The 9,949-nt window shown below is 36.7% G+C and overlaps 1 long non-coding RNA gene across 1 annotated transcript; it reads left to right on the top strand.

Annotated features, from left to right (window-relative positions):
- Positions 1–3: 3 nt before the first annotated feature.
- Positions 4–6,017, top strand: LOC126821812 (uncharacterized). Its single transcript, XR_007680502.1, has 2 exons — positions 4–103; positions 5,868–6,017. It is a non-coding gene; the product is annotated as an uncharacterized LOC126821812 (long non-coding RNA).
- The last annotated feature ends 3,932 nt before the right edge of the window (positions 6,018–9,949 follow it).

The following is a 9,949-nucleotide window of genomic DNA, read 5'->3' as shown; positions in this document are numbered from 1 at the left end:
AAGAGCTGCCGTGCGAGGAGTTACAGTGGTGTGCGAGATCTCAGTTAATGCAGCAGTACGGGCCTAGCTGACTGGCGTGCAATCTGACTTTTCGGGCAGACAGGTAAAGTTAGAAAAAAAAATAAGATATCATCTGGTTGGCCAGATAAAGTGCCCGAAATCTAATAATACACTCATTTTACTTTTCTTGGATGAATTGACTATGGATTAAAACACTTTGTCTGGAGCCACCCTACTTATATGGAGCCGAATCGTTGCCATATTAGGAGAAAATAATATGGTTAAAATTGCAAAATTATCATAGTCAACAAAATGGTAAAAATGGTGATTTTCGAGACTTTTCACTTGTAAATATCACATGACACTTAAAGATGGGTTTCCAGAAAAGTATTTATCGGGTGGTTATTTCCAATAAAAGTATGGCAATTTTGGTATATATTGAAAGTAGAGATATCCAATCTTACTAGAAAAATACTGGATTCCCCGAAAAACAATCATAGAGCGTATACAGGACAAAAATGTAAGGGTTCCCCTAATCAACAGCCCGACGATTAAGAACTTATGCACGCGTGATGTCAAAGGTCACAAGCGAACATTGAGCGCTTGATGTACAAGTTGATAAACTTTATGAAGAGTTAGACGTACAATACTTTCTGAGATAAAAATGACGTAAAAAGACGCGGGTAGTAGATAATCCGAGAATTTAATTAGGATTCGATATTTGTAATAAATAGTAAGCGATTAAAGACAATATCGTCTTATGTATGCAATGAATTCTCCTCTGACTCCCAAGACGTGACTTAAACATGACCTGGTTTGATCGAATTTTAATAGCAGGGCATTAATCCTTCGCAATTACAATGTTTGAGAAGGATTTGAAGCATAATTATGACAAATTAATTAGTTTGAATATGTTTTTGGTCCATATATACCATTAAATCACCAGATTTGTACGCAGGAACCCATCTTTAATACATTTTAATGGTTATTTAACATCATAAAAATCACTTTTAGTATCAAAACAATAATTGCTTGACAAAAATTAACAATGTAAAAATTATATGTTTTTTCCCCTCTACTTTTCACCATTGCAGATTCACTGTAAATTTTTCATCTCTGCATTTTCAACTACCAGATTTTCTCCATTGCATTTTCTAATATCTCAATTTCACTAATCTAACTGACCATATAAGGAAAGGGGCGTGTTTCCGAGTTCAGCCGAAGTTGACGTCATCACTCATCTGTTTTTATCGTCTGGTCTAAAATTAATCCTCCCCGATAGGCATTACGGGCACACAACGTCATAAATCTATGTTGATATAAGCGGCTAATGCATTCAGAGTTCTTTGGTTAGCCGAGTGATAGAACTCGCAGGAGGACCAAATCAGACATAAACAATTACACAATACAAGCCCGTGGACACGACACACAATATCGGCTACACATATATTTCAAACAATAAGCAACAAACATATATATCAAATCAAGTGAATGGATCCGTAAGCTTCAACTGGGCTGTAGGCCTACCGGAATTTGACTGATTAATTAATTATATAAAACAATATTTAAAGTAGCTAAGTCTCCAACTCGATATCATACAGAGTCTTCGACATTGAAAACATGAATTATTTGTCAATTTAATTAATCAACATTGGTGTTGTGATCTTACCGGGGAAAGGTGGGCTTCTGATATCCAATATTTAAGACAAAATAAATATTTTACCATTGGTACACGAAAAAAATGCTTTTCAGCACCCATTTGTAACAAGGGACTCGATGAACAAGGCTAGACATATTCCACTAGTCGTGTCAAAGGGTGATGCCATATTCTTATCTGTATAGCATGTGAAATAAATACTAACGGTGTAGACTGGAATAACCAGACTCTAGAGATTGTCATTGATTGAGACTTCTGGCCAATTTCGCCCAACAAACTGGTTTGAAATTAGAGTAAAAGTGAACGATTGAGTGTAAATCAGTTTATATAAATTCATATTACATTATTATATGCGCTGCGACCCATTTGTGTCAATTTCAAGATCCCAAATATTAGCGATTTAGCTCCTTTAACGTAATGTTTCTTGTCGGTTATTGATTAATTGTAGGAACCATAGAGTGTACTTTATTTGAAATACTAGTACGCCAACGTCAAAAGATGAGGTCACATCTTTATTTTTATTGAAGACCACATAAAACATATTAGGCCTATATATACAGTACTGAGCGCCATGGAAAACGCATCACTTTTTTTTCCCAAATATTTTATTACTAGGTGGTTTTGTATGTATAATATTATGCAATACTATGAACTATTGTTTCACACAATGCTCCCAAACGCAAAAAATATCGGCCCGTGTGCACAAAAAAAAATTGCACGAGATGCACATGAAAAACTCAATATTCACGTGCAGCATTGTGTGTGAGCCCTTTAAAAGCATCTTTTCAACTTAATGTGCAGTACATGAACTGTGAAATGTCAATCTGTCGTAATTTGTTGTTGGTGAAGGAATCGAGCTAGAGATGGCGAGACTTACTGAAAATCAACGGAATGAAGCCATGGGAATGTCCAGGGCTGGCATGTCTACACGTGCTATTGCCAGACACTTCAATTGTCATCAGTCCACTATTGTAAGGTTGGTGGAACGTGTTCGAGTTACTGGATCAACACGTGACCGTCAACGTCCTGGTTCACAACGCGTTACAACCCAGGCTCAAGACCGCTACATCCTGGTCACTCATCTGCGTGACAGATTCCGCCCAGCGACTCAAACGGGTGCAGCTGTCTTCGGAAAACAAGGACCAGTAAGTGCCAACACCGTAATACGTCGTCTAAGAGAAGTAGGACTCCGTGCACGACGACCTTATGTTGGAGCTATCCTCAGGGATCAGCACCGTCAGCGGCATTTGATATGGGCTCAAGGACACCAGACATGGAGAAGAGTAGACTGGCAAAGTGTGCTCTTCAGTGATGAGCGTCGCTTTCATCATTATCACCCTGATGGCCGTCAACGTGTGTGGAGACGTCTTGGGGAACGTCTTGCAGACTGCTGCGTCTACGAAACGAATCGATGGGGTGGGGGAAGTGTAATGGACTACCTGGCTGCTAACAACATCAATGTCTTGGACTGGCCAGCCATGTCTCTGGACATGGCACCGATAGAACATGTCTGGGATTAGATTGGACGGCCGTCTGTATCGGAGACCACAGATGCACCCCATTGCTGCTTTAGAAGCTGCTCTTGTCCAAGAATGGAACAATTTGCCCCAGGCCTTCTTTCAAACATTGGTAAATTCCATGCGACGTCGCTGCACAGCGTGCGTAAGAGCCCGTGGAGGACACACACGCTACTGACATCTGTGTCGTACTTTGGGTTTTGACCCCTCTGACTTTGTACCGTTGATTACAGATTAAACATTCATAAGTGTACAAATCTGTTGTTATTGATGTGTTCCCATTTGAATATTGTTCACAATAAGAAGCAAAATAAATAAGATATGTTTACAGGATCATTTTGTTATACGAAAAACTAAGTGATGCGTTTTCCATGTCGCTCAGATTATATTAACTACCGAATACTTGTTTTAAAAAATTCCGCTTTGCAAAAGTATAAATTGCTAATGATTAAAATCCAATTACTATTATTAACATGATACCATCCAACCGTCAATAATATAGGTTTTTATACGCCCACATTTTCATGTGGACGTATATTGTCATCGCCCCTGTCCGTCCACAATTTGTTTGTGAACACTCTACAGGTAACAATTTTTATCCGATTTTGACAAAACTTGAAAAATAGGTCTACCTCCCACAGATATCGGTTCCTTTCAATATTGGCATGTATCGGACCATAACTTCGTGGATTATGGCCCCTCATTGTACAAAAAATCACATTTTTAGCTTGTGGACACTCTAGAGGTCACAATTTTGACCCGATTTTGATGACACTTGAAATGCATGTTTATAACCCAAAGATCTTGATTCCTTTTGATATTCGGATCGTAACTTCCTGAATTATGGCCCGTGATTGTACGAAAAATCGCGTTTTCAGCTTGTGTTCCTTCTTGAGGTCACAATTTTTATCCGATTTAAAAAAAACGCTTTAGTATATCACCGTTACACCACCCCTATGATGGTTGAGTTCGAATTTTGTGAAAATCGGACCAAAACTGCTGGACAAAAATCACCTCTTGTCCGTTTTGGATAAAACTTTAAATATGTATATATTTTTATCGTAAAGATCTTGGTTCCTTTTGATAATCACACATATCCGAACGTAACTTCATGGATTATGGCCCCAGATTGGTCAAAAAATCGCATTTTTAGCATGTGGATTCTCTAGAGGTCGCAATTTTTTTTCTGATTTTCCACCATAATGAAGGTTGAATTGATATTTGCGTATTGCAGACCATAACTTTCTGGATTATGGCCCCTTGTTGTACAAAAAATCGTTTTTTTTTTAAAATGTGGTCGTACATGTATATTCTGTCCGGCGTCCACAGCTTTAGAGGCTAAATTTATACACAGTGTCTAAGGTCATGACCCTTGATCACTTCAAAAAATCTTGTGGACGCTCTAGAGGTCAAAGTTAATATCCGATTGACTTTAAATTTATACACAGTGTTTAAGGTCATGAGACGAAGAAGCCTATTGATTTTCAACGATTTCTGATTATTACTGCCAGAGTTATGGCCCTTGATCACTGTGGCCAATGTTAATATCCGATTGACTTTAAATTTATACACAGTGTTTAAGGTCATGAGACGAAGAAGCCTATTGATTTTCAGCGATTTCCGATAATTACTGCTAGAGTTATGGTCCTTGATCACTTCAAAAAATCTTGTGGACGCTCTAGAGGTCAGGGTTACTATCCGATTGACTTTAAATTTATACACAATGTTTGAGGTCATGAGACAAAGAATCCTATTGATTTTCAACGATTTCCGATAATTACTGCCAAAGTTATGGCCCTTGATTACTTTGAAAAATCTTGTGACGCTCTAGAGGCTAAAGTTATCATCCGACTGACTTCGGATTGATAATTACTTCATGAGTTGTTACTCTTAATCAGATTTTAGTGTATTATATATGTTTTATTTCCCAAAAAAGTAAAAATAGGCGACAACACTTGTTGACTGCCCGGACGAATTAGCTGCTGTTGGCGTATGTTTCGTTGCCTGGCAACCTATCTTTGTTTTTAGCTTGTTAACTATCCATCTCTTGCAAAATGTGGGCGTATCCTGCCTGGCAGCCGCTGGTTTTTTAACTATTGAGTCTTGTTGGAGAGGGATATATTAGGCCCGACTTATATTTACTTGTTTCTAGTGTATTTTAATTAATATAACTTTTGTTTCTAGTTTTGCATTATTTAACCCCGAGTCAATGTGATAAGAACAAATAATTTATGTCTTTACTTCCATAATCCATTAGATTTTAATATTATTGACAGTGGAAGTTAGGCTCTGCTGCATGTGTTGCAATCACAAATATCGTACCTTATCATGATCGATTGAAAAGGTAAATTAAAATATTATGGGGAAACCGACCCAGTGAAAACAATATTTCAAACCTCTTTTCAGGGATATTTTATTTTTTATTTTTTTTTTATTTTTCACAAATTACAAACCTTTATCAATCAACTGTTCTTGTGGAATAAATAACTCTGGCGTATCAACTCTTCCTGACGAAACATGATACTCTCTATCATGTCCTAATTGTCTTGTTTGCAATTTATTACATCATCTAATAACTGTAAAGCTTTTCTTAATTGATTAAGGCAGTCAGGCACCTCTTTTGTAGTTACACTTATTTCAGATTTAACGCCAGCAATTCGCTTACATTCATGCCGATATGCTTTTATTTTTAGTTTTTTCCCAGCTACACCTACGAATAACCAACTACGACAAAGATTCACAGATCACCTGATAAACAACATTTTCAGAAAGAGACCACCTTCAGAACTGAAAGATTCCAACGAGTTAGCCTTTCAACTATACCAAAAATATTAAAATAAACCCATATAAAAAAAACTAAAACATATCAACTACTAAAATAAAACACCATAATCCGGACAATACAATTCATTCCAGACTGGTACAATAGAAGATCCACCACCCACAACATTTAAACTAATTTATATTAGCTCAAAACCAAAAATATAAACTCACTAATTCAAAACTTCCAATAATAAAGACACTGGCCAGTACATTCATAGCCAACATCAAATGACAGAGGTCCAAAATACGACCTTGTTACATCGTTATTATGTATACTGATGAGTTTCATACTCAAAGTAAATAAAGAATCATCTCAGTAGTTTGTAGATTAATCTGTATTCAATGAGTACTGGTATAACAGTTTAACATCATCTTGGTAGTTTGTAGATTAATCTGTATTCGGTGAGTATATATACTGGTATAACAGTTTACTGTCTGTTCCAAGAGATACTCCGACTCTTATTACATTCCTCGTCATTTCTTCAGTTTTTAATTTAAACGGATTCCATTGCTCTCTTCGTCGAGCCATTCCTCTCTTGTAAATTTCACATATTTCGACATTGTTTCATTCTCAGAACTTAATAAACCTGTAACGGTAAATCTCTTTGATCTTTGGTGTATATTCTATGCGGCTAGGGCGGCTTTGGTATACATCGGAATTTGGGGTTATTCTTCTGAAAGGTTTTCTTTAAACCTGTAACAGGTTATTCTTCCAGGGTAGGTTTTATTCCATAAGAAAACATGATCTTAGGTGTTTCTTATGGGAATTCTGAGATATTCTCATTTTGCGTACATGTAAACATAGACGGTATATAAGATAAGTAAGATAAAGTCCTCGACTTCGGTTATCCTACTCAGGCCACTAAGTACACACATTCAGAAAAATCGCCATTCTTCTTTTTTTTCTTCACGACCAACTAACAGTGTATTTTTTTTATTATTAATTTTTTTAAAACATACTTCAGGGTCCCTCTTGGCCTCGGGGCCCTGTACAAGTACCCCAGCTGCTACTCCCCACCTCTCTCACGTGCCCTGGTTTTGCATTACATAACCTTGATTTAAGAAATGAAATGATGTTTCATGGCACGCCAGCATCAACCGGGCGATAATGCGCCAGACATATTATGGTCTGTGATTTAAGACCTGCCTATGTAATAATATTATATAAAAATCGTTTTACTTTTGTTGAAGGCTTCATGAGAAATTAGGTTACACATACAATTAGTTTGATGATCATACCAGTCTAAAGTCAAGGCTAAGTCTTAAACAAAGGAATATCTATGCAACCCGCGATGACTTTTGCATATATGGACCGAGTTATTATTGTGTACCCTATAGACTCCTTCCAACAAATTCCCATCACGTGTCAGTTCTGGATAAAATTTGTAGGTAGTTTATATCAATATCAGAAAGCGACAGCCCTCGGGGACAAAAGTCAGTTGGACAAACAACACTGTGGTTTTGGATCGCGTAAAAATAAAAGTTATATTCTACTAGGCCGAAACAACTTCCTTAACATCCAAGTATAGACCGAAACGACTCAAAAACAAACCAACGCCCCGGACCTCTTGGACTGTTCAGATAACCAGGCCAAACATGGCTGATGTTCAGTCTTCATTGGCCCAGTTGGCGCAGGACAGTAGGACGTTAAACCCCATTTCATTTCATTTCACTCAGTTTAGTGAGTACTAGTATAACATATTCCACGGTGGTTTCCCCTTGTCAGTGGTGCAGGACGGGCGGCCTGACAAGGACATCTGTCTAGTCGTTCGGATAGGACGAAAAACCGAGTACCCGTGTACACATTGGAGTGCACATAATAGACCCTATGGCAGTTGGAATTCGATATAAGAGTAGGCTGTAGCGCCGCTGTCCGGTTGAAATGAAATTTACAGAATATAACACCAATAATATCTCAGAAAAGACACAATTGTAGCCACATCCGGTCAGCGGCTTTCGAGTTTCAGGTTACCGGACATTTCATGTGTTACGGCTACATACCGTAATGATAAATCGATTTCAATGAAACCCGTAGATTATGATTACATTAAAGGGACAATAACACTCTTGCTGGCTTGACAGCTCCAGAAAATAAAAAATAGCCTTATTCTAAGTACTAGATGTGTTAGTGTCCTACCTGTTGTGTAAATTATCCATTAAATCCTATTTTACTTGTCCAGAGGGTTCAAAAATATTTTTAAATCCAAGTCACATTTGAAAAGCTTTACGCCAGGCTTTTCAAATCATTTAGTTGAATTTTTCTAATTTTTTAAATTAGGCGTGTTAAGATCAAATTTGTATCATCAATTAATTGAAATATTGTAAAATTGTACAATTTGTTGACCAGAATAAAGATTGGGGCATATTATTCAGTTACAACAAGAGTGGTATTGAGCCTTTAATAATATCTCACAATAGGCAAAATTTCGCCAACTTCCGGTCAGTTGTTTCTGAGACATCAGGTTATCACACAAATGATATGGTATGGCTGCAAACCCCACTTATCAACAGATTTTAATGCGCATGTATCTTTAATAATTTCAGGTTTATATTTCTGCTCAAATATCAAAGATACATTATGGAAAATTAGATAAAGAGCTGGATGCTCTTCCTATAGTAGTTAAAAACTAGATAATGTAACGGGAATTGCTGCAAATTGTTCGTTAAATTGATACACTCTGAACTGAGATTTTAGCGATAGAATTTTCGTCCTAGCCTCGATCATCATTACTAAAATCAGTACGATAAAAAACATAGTCTCGATTATCCATTTCATGATTAAATTCTGAATTAAGTCGAACAGCAAATTAGAACCTAATCCAATAAACATCGCAGGCTAGCGATTCCATCGAGAGTTGATTAAAGGGATTGTCCCGATTTGAACAGAGTCTCAAAAATAAAAGTCTGAGTACGTATGAAATTTAAGCGCCAAAATATAGAGGAATGGTGTATTTACCTTTTCTCAAAATTTCAGCTCAAAATATTGAGTCGTTTGGGCGTGAGCGTCGAAACTGCTTATCCGGACACGTAACCCTTTTAAGATTTTGGGTAAATTTTTTCGTTGGATGACCTGATAAACGATTCCCGTTCCGTCAGAGGTCTATACAATGAATGATCCATGTGTTGACTTGATAACGAAAGGTAAATTTCACCTACACATTATTTTTATAAAATAAAAGTCTGGTTACATCCAGACACCGCATAATAGAGCTTGGGGCACCGATCTCCATTTCAAGATGAAGACTGACGGGTTTAAGTTGTTTGAAAACGTATCTCATATGTTGAGTTAGTTGCTCTGCCCTAAGGTAGATAATTTTAAGAGATTTTAACACAAAATTAAGCAGTTTTATTCTCCAAAATATTATCGGGATTGGCCCTTTAAGGTCCGGATAAGTTAATTAATATCTAATTAATAATTTAGATAACATTTCAGGCCTAAAGAAAGAGCTGCAATAGGCAGATTTAGCTTTTGCATAATATATGTTTAATGACAACATTAACCCTGTGCTTGTTATAACATTTATTGGGTGGAATTATTAATTAGATTTCATTTTATTGCCCTTTCCCCCTTTACTAGAAAATTTAACAAAAAGTATATTTCTGAAATCCAAATGTCTATTCCAAATCCTGTATCAAGATACCAGATTTTATCAAACGAAACCACGGTTCACCAGTTGATTACAGGCACTGTCAGGCAGTACCACCCTTCTATGATTCTTTTGTTCAATAATCAAATTCTTTTAGTCAGACTAAATATCTGAAGAAAGTAAACCAGTAATTAGCTAAACATTTGTTCACAAGACAAGCCCATAATCAACTCTCTGTACCATCGAATGATATTGAATGGATTAGAACATATAGATCATATATTAGATTACAATGCGAGAATATAAAAAAAAAAATTCATGGACTGGTGGATTAAATTACGATGCGAGGAGTATGAAGACATAAC

Source organism: Patella vulgata, chromosome 5 (genome assembly GCF_932274485.2).
Source record: "Patella vulgata chromosome 5, xgPatVulg1.2, whole genome shotgun sequence".
Taxonomy (NCBI): domain Eukaryota; kingdom Metazoa; phylum Mollusca; class Gastropoda; family Patellidae; genus Patella; species Patella vulgata.
Note: the sequence above shows the minus strand (reverse complement) of the source record. Positions and strands in the feature narration are given on the sequence as shown.